The following is a 10447-nucleotide window of genomic DNA, read 5'->3' on the forward strand; positions in this document are numbered from 1 at the left end:
TCACATCTAGTTTAATACTCTTAAGAAATTTTATTATTTAAAATTAAATTTCAAAGTAAAAAACGACTTATATTAATATCTCCAAAAAAATACGTCATATCTAAATAAAAAAATAAAAAGAGATAAAAATATAATAATTATTTTTTATATTAGAATTTGATTAAATATTCAAGCATGTATATTTTAAAATAAAAGGCAATGATCAAACTAAAAAAAAAAGGTTAGACCACAAAAAACGTAAATGGGCTGCGCTGCAAATAACTGTGGCCCAATACCTTCAGAAAAGTGATTTGTAAAACAAACCCTAAATTGAAACAAGGCAAAGGCAAAAACCAGAGCGGCGGCTAGGCAATGAGGGTCGCAGATCAAAAGAGAAAAAACAGAGCCATGCGAACTTCACCATCAAGACCGTAAATAAGAACGGCGTTGGAGTGAGGCCGCTGGATTAGGTCGTTGAGGAAAAAGGGGAGTCAGACGAACGGAGTGACCAGGAAACACGGTCAGCATTCCGACGACGGCGTTCAAGGTTTGAGTTTTTTTTTAATCCTATTATCTCTAACATTTTTTATACTCAGATTAATAATAATAAACAAATTTCATCTTTTATTCATAACTCAAACTCAACAGATTGATTAGAAAAATGAAAAAAATGAATAAACGAAAATACCTCTTAATCCTTCTATTTGTTCCTCTGTTTCTGTAGGTCTGCTTCAGTGTATTATTTTTTACAAATTTCTCTCCCAAAAAGAAAATCTACTCTCTGTTTTTAAATTTCGAATTCTTTTTCTCTATTTCCAAAATTCTAAATCTGTGTTTTGTCTCCTCTCCCCCCTTCATTTCAAAACTTCAAACTCTATTTATAGACTAAAAGTAAATTAAAGTGGTGAATTCTTCTGTTTATTAGATAAAATCAGGTTCTAGATTTTGTAGTGTTTGTTGCAAAATACAGATTTTGAGTGTAGAGGTTACAAAGGAAGGTTATACAAGTAATACCTTTATTAGTATATCTCAATCAATTAACTGGTTTTTAATATGTTTGTATTTGGAAATGCTGTAAATACAGATAATAGTCAAGCAGATAAAAGGATGTAGAATAGAAGATGAAGGTGAAGTTGAGTGTTGGCAGGGTGGAATGGATTGGTGTATTGGGTACTGATGTGTTTCCATGCCAAATCAGAAACATTGTTTTTATTGTAATTCAATTCTTTTATTTTATGTAAAATAAAGATGTTTAGTATTGTAAAATATATTATTATTGTTATTATTATTATTATCATTATAAATTTATTTTATTTTATAGGACAAAATTGAGGTACTACAGGTATTTCTGGAACTATCGAAATATAATACTGAGTCAATGGTGGATGACAACATGAAACTTAAGTAGGGACATGTAGGTGAGGTGATGATAAAAACGATTATGCCATATTTTGTTGTTGTAGAGTTGATTGGGAGGTCGACTGTACATGAGGATATGACGGCGGTTGTAAATGAAGATCACAGAGATATTGTTCTACATATATAAATAATTTGGTGTGCTGTCTAAACCAAATCATATATTATGTGTTATGACATAAAACACCTTCTACGATGTTACCTTGCAACACGTAATTCTGACGCTGGTTCTAATGTTTAATTTCTTCCCTCCAAACCTAGTTCCAATTATCATCAATCTCACGCCTCATGTCGACCTCATGGTATATTTTCATGTCCTCTGGTGGTTGTGGTATTTGTTGATGGAAGCCGAACTAAAGTGTGAATCTATTTGTATAATGTTTTTCAATAATATGATAACAAAGCATATATGTACATGCAAATAATAATAGACACGGTCAATGTGAATAATAATCAGAATAATGGGTGGCAAGATCCTCCGTCAAAACATATGTTCTGTGTCTGACATATTTTACAAAATTTTGCAAGGGAACTTAAGGACAATGTTTTGAAGAAAAAAGTTATTTCTATGGGTAATAATTTCATTCTTAGTTTTTATAATTAGTGTAATTTTTAATAATTTCATTCTTAATTTATATAATTAGTGTAATAATGCATTGTCTATTGTTTCAATACAAGTTACTCGATCAATGAGCCTACATATCGATACTACCGCAGAGAAATCGACATAGTAAACCCGAAGGCTTTGAAATGGTTAGACAACATACCTTAACAAGATTGGATTCAAGCATTCGATGGAGATAGCCATTGGGGTCAGATGACAACCAACCTTATGGAGTCGATCAACGCAGTATTAAAAGGCAAACGCAACTTTCCCATCACTGCTTTGGTCCAATTAACTTATTTTAAAACATGAATAATGTTTCCAACCATAGGAAAACAACACACATCAATTTTAGCTTATGGTCAGGTATACATAAAAATTTACATAAATTTTATGAAATTGGAAATAAATAAATCCAATAGTCATAGAGTGGATAGTTTTGATAGGAACGACCATACTTTCATGGTCCACGAGACAGTTGTTCCAAGGGAAGGGCGACCTATTGGTCATTTCAGTGTAAACCTTCCTAACAAGTGATGCGATTGTAGGAAATATCAAGCTAAACATATGCCTTGTTCACATGTGATAACATCCTGTTCTAACATAACATATAATTATTGGAGCCTTATACCTGATGTGTACAAGGTGGAAACGGTACTAAATGTCTACGACGAAATGTTCCAACCCATACCAAACAAAGAATATTGGCTACAATATGAAGGTGTTAAGGTGTGTCACAATCCACTAATGCGGAAAGTCAAGAAAGGTCGCCCAAAAAGCAAACACATTAGAACAAAATAAACATTACAGAAAGAGTACCAAGAAAATGCGGATTATGCCGGGTCTCTGGTCATACTAGAAAACATTGTCCAAACACTGCTGACACATCTACTCAAATTTGATGTATTTTTTCTTCAATTTTAATATATTTTGAAATTTATAATATAATATAATCATTTTAATTATAGTCATTTTTAATTATAATTATAATTATAATTATAATAATCATTTATTATAATAATAATTAGAAAATTAAATTAATTTATAATTTATTAATGGATTTTTATTTTACTTTATCATTAGCATTTTTATTTTTATTTTTTAAATAATTTAATTAATTTTGTTTTATTAAATAATTAATAAAAATTATTAAAATGAGAGAAAAAATAATTACAATCGCTAGTAGCAGGTCGCTCCTTGGGGAAGCGACCTTTTATTGAGTTTGAAAAACAAATTCCTTCAGGTGGTTGCTACCCCGACTTCCTATTGAATTTAAAAAGTAGGACAATCGCGTAATATTTTTTCAATCAGTGATATTTGAGTAATAAAAAAAATAGGCTATTTAAAAAAAAATCCACAATACTATCTAAATTTTAAATTTTTTGAATGACTTTTTTCAAATATATTAAAATATTATAAAGAGTTGCTCAACAAAAATTTGAAATTTTTTAACTTGTAATTTATTAAATAGAAATATTTTAAATATAAAGATAAAAGTAACAAAAATATAGACATAGAAATCGAAATTTGAGCCGATTTTTTGTGAAACAAATTTTTATATTGTTATAAACATATTTGCAAAAGTTCATTAAAAAAATATATGTTAATTTAACAGTAAGAAACCAAAACTGTATGTATGATAACTTTTTAAAAACTACAAAAACTTTTATTTTTTTTTATTTTGTAAAGACTAAAGTTGAAATATTAAAATTTTATAAAAATTAAAAATATATTTAACCTTTTAATTAATTTAGAAAATTTATGAATTAAAAAATCTAAAAAATTCAAAGCTAGAAGAAGCTTTCAATAACATTAATTTAATGTTTGACTGATGATTATTTCCGTTACAATTTTTCAAACAAAATTACTTGAATAGACTAAAAACCAACTTATGCATGATTGTAGATAGGGGTGAGAATATGCCAGGCCAGACCAGGCTTTGAAAAGCCTGAGCCTGGCCTACGATTTATTTTTTAGGCTTACAACGATATATCATAGGCTTTTTTTTCGGTCTGGTCTGACCTTTTTAAAAGCCTGGCCTGGCCTGGAAGTCTATTTAAAAGTCTATTTAAAATAATTTTTTAAAAATATGAAATAAACATCCTTTAAACCCTAAAAAATAATTTTTTTGTGCCAAATCATAGATTTTTTTTCTTCTGAAACAAACACACTCATTATTACCTCTTAAACAAATATGAAACGACTACTGAGTGATTGACTAATTGAACGGCTACCGAATATGAAATTGCTACCGAATATGGAATTGCTACCGAATATGGAACAACTACTGAATATGAAATGTTCACTGAAATGATTGCCTAATTAGTAAAATTTAAAATAGGAAATTATATTATTAATATAATAATAAAAAATAATATTAATAAATAATAAAATATATATAGGTCGGCCTGTCAGGCCTAATAGGCTTTTTTATAAGCCTGAACCTAACTTATTTAATTAAATAGGCTTTAAAAACAGCCTGAGCCTAACCTTTTTATTAAATAGACCAGACCAGACCATAAGTAGGTCAGACCATAGGACCCCTACGAACGGCCTAGCCTATTCCCATCCCTAATTGTAGATTGAATTAATCTTATGTATACAGATATTTTCTCCTATAATAAAATTATGGGTTTATTATGTTGAAATATTTTATTATTTAATTATATGACAATAATATTATGTGAATAAATATCTTTATATTAATTATATTAGCTATTTATCAAAATAAAAATTTTAATTGACTATTTATTATATTAAGTAATAAGATTAATTAGATTTTTAATAAGATAATTAATTAATTGATATGAGTTTTAATATGAATGTATTGATGATTCATTTGAGAACTTTAATTAGTCTTCATCCTACTATGGTCCCAATATACGGACATATTGATGATTGAAAATAATTAATTTATATTTTTATTGTAGTATTTGTTATAGATTGCAGAAAATAAAATACATAATTAAAAATATTTTGTTAAAAAAAATAATTAATTCAGGTAAAAAATTATGAGATCTTATAAAAAAAACAAAAATGAAAAATGTTCAGAGAATCTTATATATAGAAACAATTGTAGTAGTGATTTGTACATATAGCAATTTTAATGGTTCATATTATTAAACCAATTTACATTATGATGTTTCTAAGCCAATAATTATTGGGCTTATTAATGACCTTTGTAGCTAGATCATGTGCAATATTATTACAACTTCCGATGGCAAATTCAATTGTAGACCCATTACCTAACTCTAAGAGACACTTATTAGCTATTAATCCCTTAAGTGTTTGGGAAATCCTTCTCGTTGTTAGCTTTGAAAATCTTCAATGCATCTAACTCAATATCCTTGTTTGGGGGATATAATTGAGTTTTCAAATATGTTTCCAAATACGGGAGTCATTGGTACTATATATAAGTTTGTGAATATTCTCTTTCTCAATTTTTAACTGTGTGATACCCGAATCTGATTATATACTCACCATTAGAAGTACCATGCCAAACAAGGGATTCAATATTGAAGTAGTAATATCAATCACAAGAAATATAGTTAGAATTGTGAGCCTTTTTTAAATTTTGATTCTTGTATTTAATTTAAATTAACTCAAGAACTACACCTAATTTAATCTTGGTTAAAACATAATATCCAGAACGTTCTAGATAGTTAGAAGTAAACAAGATAAGTTAATTCTAAAGTGGACTACATCCAATCCTCACAATTTGTGAGATTTTCCACTAACGTGCTTAGCACCAAAACATTCTTCCTTGCACTATCCTTTTTACCACACTTTGATTAATTACAATATTTCACCTTTCAAACTTGAAAGGAATTCCTACATTCACTTTCTAGTTTAGAAAGGAGTTTTTTTACATGTACCTTTCAATCTTGAAAATGATTTTACAATACACTCAATCTTAACTTAAGAGATAAACTTGAGTTGCAAAATTGTATATGATGAAAGTGTTTGGGATCTGAAATCTTCTCAACTCTTGTTTAAGACTAATTTAACGCAAGAACTCAGTAAGGTGATACACAAATATATTGAGAGTAATATGGAGTTTTGCATAAAAGAATGACATTTGAATTTGAACTTGAACTTGAATTATCAAGTGGAGATTGATTGCTTTTGAGACTTTTGCATTTGTCTTCTCATTGACCTACCTTTATATATGAAGAGAGGTTTGAGAAACTTAGATTAGATCGAATATAGTCGTTAGAAACATTAGTTGGTTGCCAGTTTTGTGTATAGTATATTAAGCATGTGTTCTTATTTTTGTCCAGAATGTTCTTTGATAAACCTATAACGTTTTTGCTTTGGAGTTTGAATGAATACGTGATTGAGAGTGAGAATGGGTTGTCACATGTCAGTTGGTATTATTCTAAATCAAAAGCATTCAAAGCTTTATGCATAATATTGTAAGCATAGTGTACTTGAGTCTTTGTTGTCCTTACTCACATCTCATCAATCTGGGGATCAATTTGGAGGTTGTTTTCTTCCTTCGGTCACACAATTCGAGTTATGAGCTTGAATGTTAGTCTTAGCAGTTTTTGACACTCTTAACTTGTAGTTTGGACTGTAAAAAGTGATTTGTTATTATTTATCATGATTTGTCTTGACTTTGTCTTCAATAGGGAACATCCATAACGTTTTTCTGATCATTCTCCAATCATTTTGTTATTAATTTTGAAGATTCTTCAAGAAAACTCTTGGGCTTGTAAAGTAAATATTTGTCTATATAAGACATGATATGAGATCACAAGTAATGACAATAATGTTCTTGATTACTTTCAAGAAGAGCCACATTAATTTTATATGAATATGTTTGATTACCTATTTTTGAATAAATCACTCAAAAATACAAGTTAAATGGCAATATGATCATAATCATAATTAGTGATTTAATTAACTATTTAATTATCCTCAAAACACTAATTTGAGATTTGGTCCCAACAAACATTAGTAAGAGAGATAACAGGAATTTAAAAATTTTGAGGAGCTTCAAATAGTAGAAAACTGTCTTAAACTTTCGCTTTATTCCGACTAAAACGGTTTGTTGTTATTAAGTCTCTCACATATTTGCCATAGTCCTTATTCCTTTTAGAACTTAAACCTTGAACCCATGTTGGTGAAGCCAATTGTCCTCCCAAATTTTGGTATTACACTGATTCCCAATTCTCCAATAACACCTTCACTTAAGAGTCCATAAAGCTTGGTGAATGCTACACCATATATAACTTGAATTGTATCCAATTTGAGCACTAGATATATGGCTAAAGGAAAATAATCCTCTCATGTTTGTCACATATTCCTTTTGGAAGAAGAAACACTCATCTCTTTCCACAAAAGAAATACTCTTCTCTTTCCAACTTTTTAGTTTCTTCCATATCCTATCTATGATGAAATTGAATATTTTATTATTTGATTTTAGTATTTTTATCTCCATGAGTCAGTCATAAAGCCCTTGCTCTTTGGCTCCACCACATTTCTTCACATTCTAACACATCGTCCATATCCTTTACCTTTTGGAGATATTTCCTTAATAACGTTGTGCTCAACAATCCATGTCAATTACATGATGAATAGCCAAAGGCGGAAGCGTACCTGTGGGAATTGCCATTAATGAAATCCTGAGATGATGATGATAGAGCCAATGGGTTGAGTGATCTTCCTCAGCAAAACACCCTGAAGACCTTGCTCTCTTGATGGGGATAGAGAGAACCAGAGAGTTTTCTCCTTTAGGGTTTTGAAACTGAATAGTCTTGTTGTGTTTGCCTTGGGGACTATTACCCCTATATATAACTATTATTAGTTATATCCCAAATTGCAGTATTTCCAATTCAGCCCCTCATTAAATTAGAAACTGCCTGGTATCTACACTATTAATTTTCATAACTATTATGCTCTTTAACCATAAGCTATTATATATTATTTGACCCCTAGTTTATTGGCTAATTATATAATGACCCTAACACACTTTATTAATTAATTACATATGTGACCCATAAATCTTACAATCTCCCACTGGTCACACATGTATCCTTAGGAGTGTGTTAGACTTTATGACGTCAAAAATGTCATTATAATTACCTTGAGTATAATCCAAATTGTCCCGTCCATTAATCATATCAGCACATGGAACCAAAGAGGCTTTCGTCATAATAAGCATAACTAAACCCATCAATGATCACCCGTACTGACACAACTAAATGACATAGACCCATTATGAAAAGTGTAGCATGAAAATTACATGAAGTTGGTCAATGCATGTCAATTTTCAACTGGTCCTACTTTATCGAATGAGATCATACCATAACTTAAATGTACAAAGTAACCAAAAACTGAATACTTTAAACTTTATTTCTGATCAGAAAGTCCAAATACAATGTATTTGTACTTTACAATTAAACATAGAACATGAATTACATAATGGACGAAACTCCCACTAAAATCAAGATTCCTCAAACTGTAGCACACCCATGTGAGCAGTATGCTCATGAAAGACCTTGGGTGGTAGACCTTTAGTGAGTGGATCCGCAATCATGGAGTTTGTCCTTAAGTGTTCTATGGATATCTGTCCACTTTGTACCTTCTCTTTAACAACTAGGAACTTAATGTCAATGTGCTTTGACTTGGTTGAGCTCCTATTATTGTTAGAATACAGGACTGCTGATCTATTGTCACAATACAACTTGAGTGGTCTTTCAATCCCTTCAACTATTTGCAGCCCCGTGACAAAATTTCTCAGCCAAATGCCCTGGTCAGATGCCTCATGGATTGCTACGAACTCTGCTGCCATAGTTGATGAGGCAGTAAGACCTTGCTTGGCACTACGCCAAGAAACTGCTCCACCAGCTAACAGAAAGACATAGCCTGAAGTTGATCTTAAGCTGTCTTGGCATCCCGCAAAATCCGAGTCAGAGTACCCAGTGATCTCTAACTGGTCTGACCTCCTATATGTGAGCATGTAGTTTCTTGTTCTCTTCAAATATCTCATGACCCTCTTGGCTGCTTTCCAATGGTCAAGACCTGGATTGCTTAAATATCTGCCTAAAATCCCTACTATGAACGCTATGTCTGGACGCGTACATACTTGGGCATACATAAGACTCCCTACAGCTGAAGCATAAGGGATCTTTTGCATTTCTTGAATTTCCAAACTTCCCTTAGGGCACTGTTTGAGACTAAACTTGTCTCCCTTAGCAACTGGGGTGTCCCCTGGTTTGCAATCCTGTAACCCAAACCTTTTGAGAACCTTATCGATATAGCTCTTTTGTGACAATCCAAGAATACCTCGAGATCTGTCTCGGTGTATCTGAATTCCTAATACAAAAGAGGCGTCACCAAGATCTTTCATCTCAAAATGCTTTGATAGAAATTTCTTAGTTTCGTGCAACATGCCTATATCGTTAGTGGCAAGCAGTATGTCATCAACATACAAGACCAGGAAAATATGTCTGCTCCCACTGAACTTATGATACACACAATCATCAACTGTATTCATCTCAAAACCAAATGAGAGAATTACTTGATGAAATTTATGGTACCATTGACGAGAAGCTTGTTTTAGCCCATAAATGGATTTTCTTAGTTTGCACACCATATTCTTTGGGTCTCCCAACACAAAGTTTTCTGGCTGCACCATATAGATCGTCTCATCAATGTCGCCATTGAGAAAAGCTGTTTTTACATCCATTTGATGAAGCTCCAAATTAAAGTGAGCAACAAGAGCCATGATTATTCTTAAAGAGTCCTTCGATGAAACCGGAGAGAAAGTCTCTTTATAATCAATCCCTTCCTTTTGAGTATAACCCTTAGCTACAAGACGTGCCTTATATCTCTCCACATTACCATTGGAATCCCGCTTGGTTTTAAAAATCCATTTGCAACCAATGGGTTTCTTTCCTTCAGGTAATGGGATAAGTTCCCAAACTGAATTGTCTTGCATAGACTTGTACTCCTCATTCATTGCTTCGATCCACTTATCTGAACGAGAATCTTGCATGGCTTGATGAAAGTTGACTGGGTCGTCTTCCGTCATGCCAACATTTTCCTCTACCTCATTGATAAATACTACATAATCATCCGAAATAGCATTTTTCCTTTCTCTAGTGGATCTCCGCAATGGAGCTGGCTCTTGAGGCACTTGTTCTTGAGGATCTTGAATTTGATCTGGATTTTGTTCTTCCTGAACAACCAGATCATCTTGAGTTTGTTCAATAATGGGAAAGTCAATTGGTGGAAGAATCAGTTCTGGAATTGTTACCGATTCTTCCTCAAAGACAAAATCTTTAACCTTAATCTTCCCCCCAAACTCAATATCCTCAAAGAACGTTGCCGTTCCCGTCTCAAAAATTGTTCTCAAATTAGGATCATAAAATTTATAGCCCCTTGATTTTTCTGAGTACCCTATAAAATAGCTGCTAATTGTTCGGGGTTCAAATTTCTTTT

The 10447-nt window shown here is 31.7% G+C and overlaps 1 long non-coding RNA gene across 1 annotated transcript; it reads left to right on the forward strand.

Moving 5' to 3' along the window:
- The first annotated feature begins 142 nt into the window (after positions 1 to 142).
- LOC140920951 (uncharacterized) lies at positions 143 to 1287 on the forward strand. Its single transcript, XR_012163722.1, has 2 exons — positions 143 to 526; positions 1064 to 1287. It is a non-coding gene; the product is annotated as an uncharacterized lncRNA (long non-coding RNA).
- Positions 1288 to 10447: the final 9160 nt, after the last annotated feature.

This window comes from Cicer arietinum, chromosome 6, assembly GCF_000331145.2.
Source record: "Cicer arietinum cultivar CDC Frontier isolate Library 1 chromosome 6, Cicar.CDCFrontier_v2.0, whole genome shotgun sequence".
Classification (NCBI taxonomy): domain Eukaryota; kingdom Viridiplantae; phylum Streptophyta; class Magnoliopsida; order Fabales; family Fabaceae; genus Cicer; species Cicer arietinum.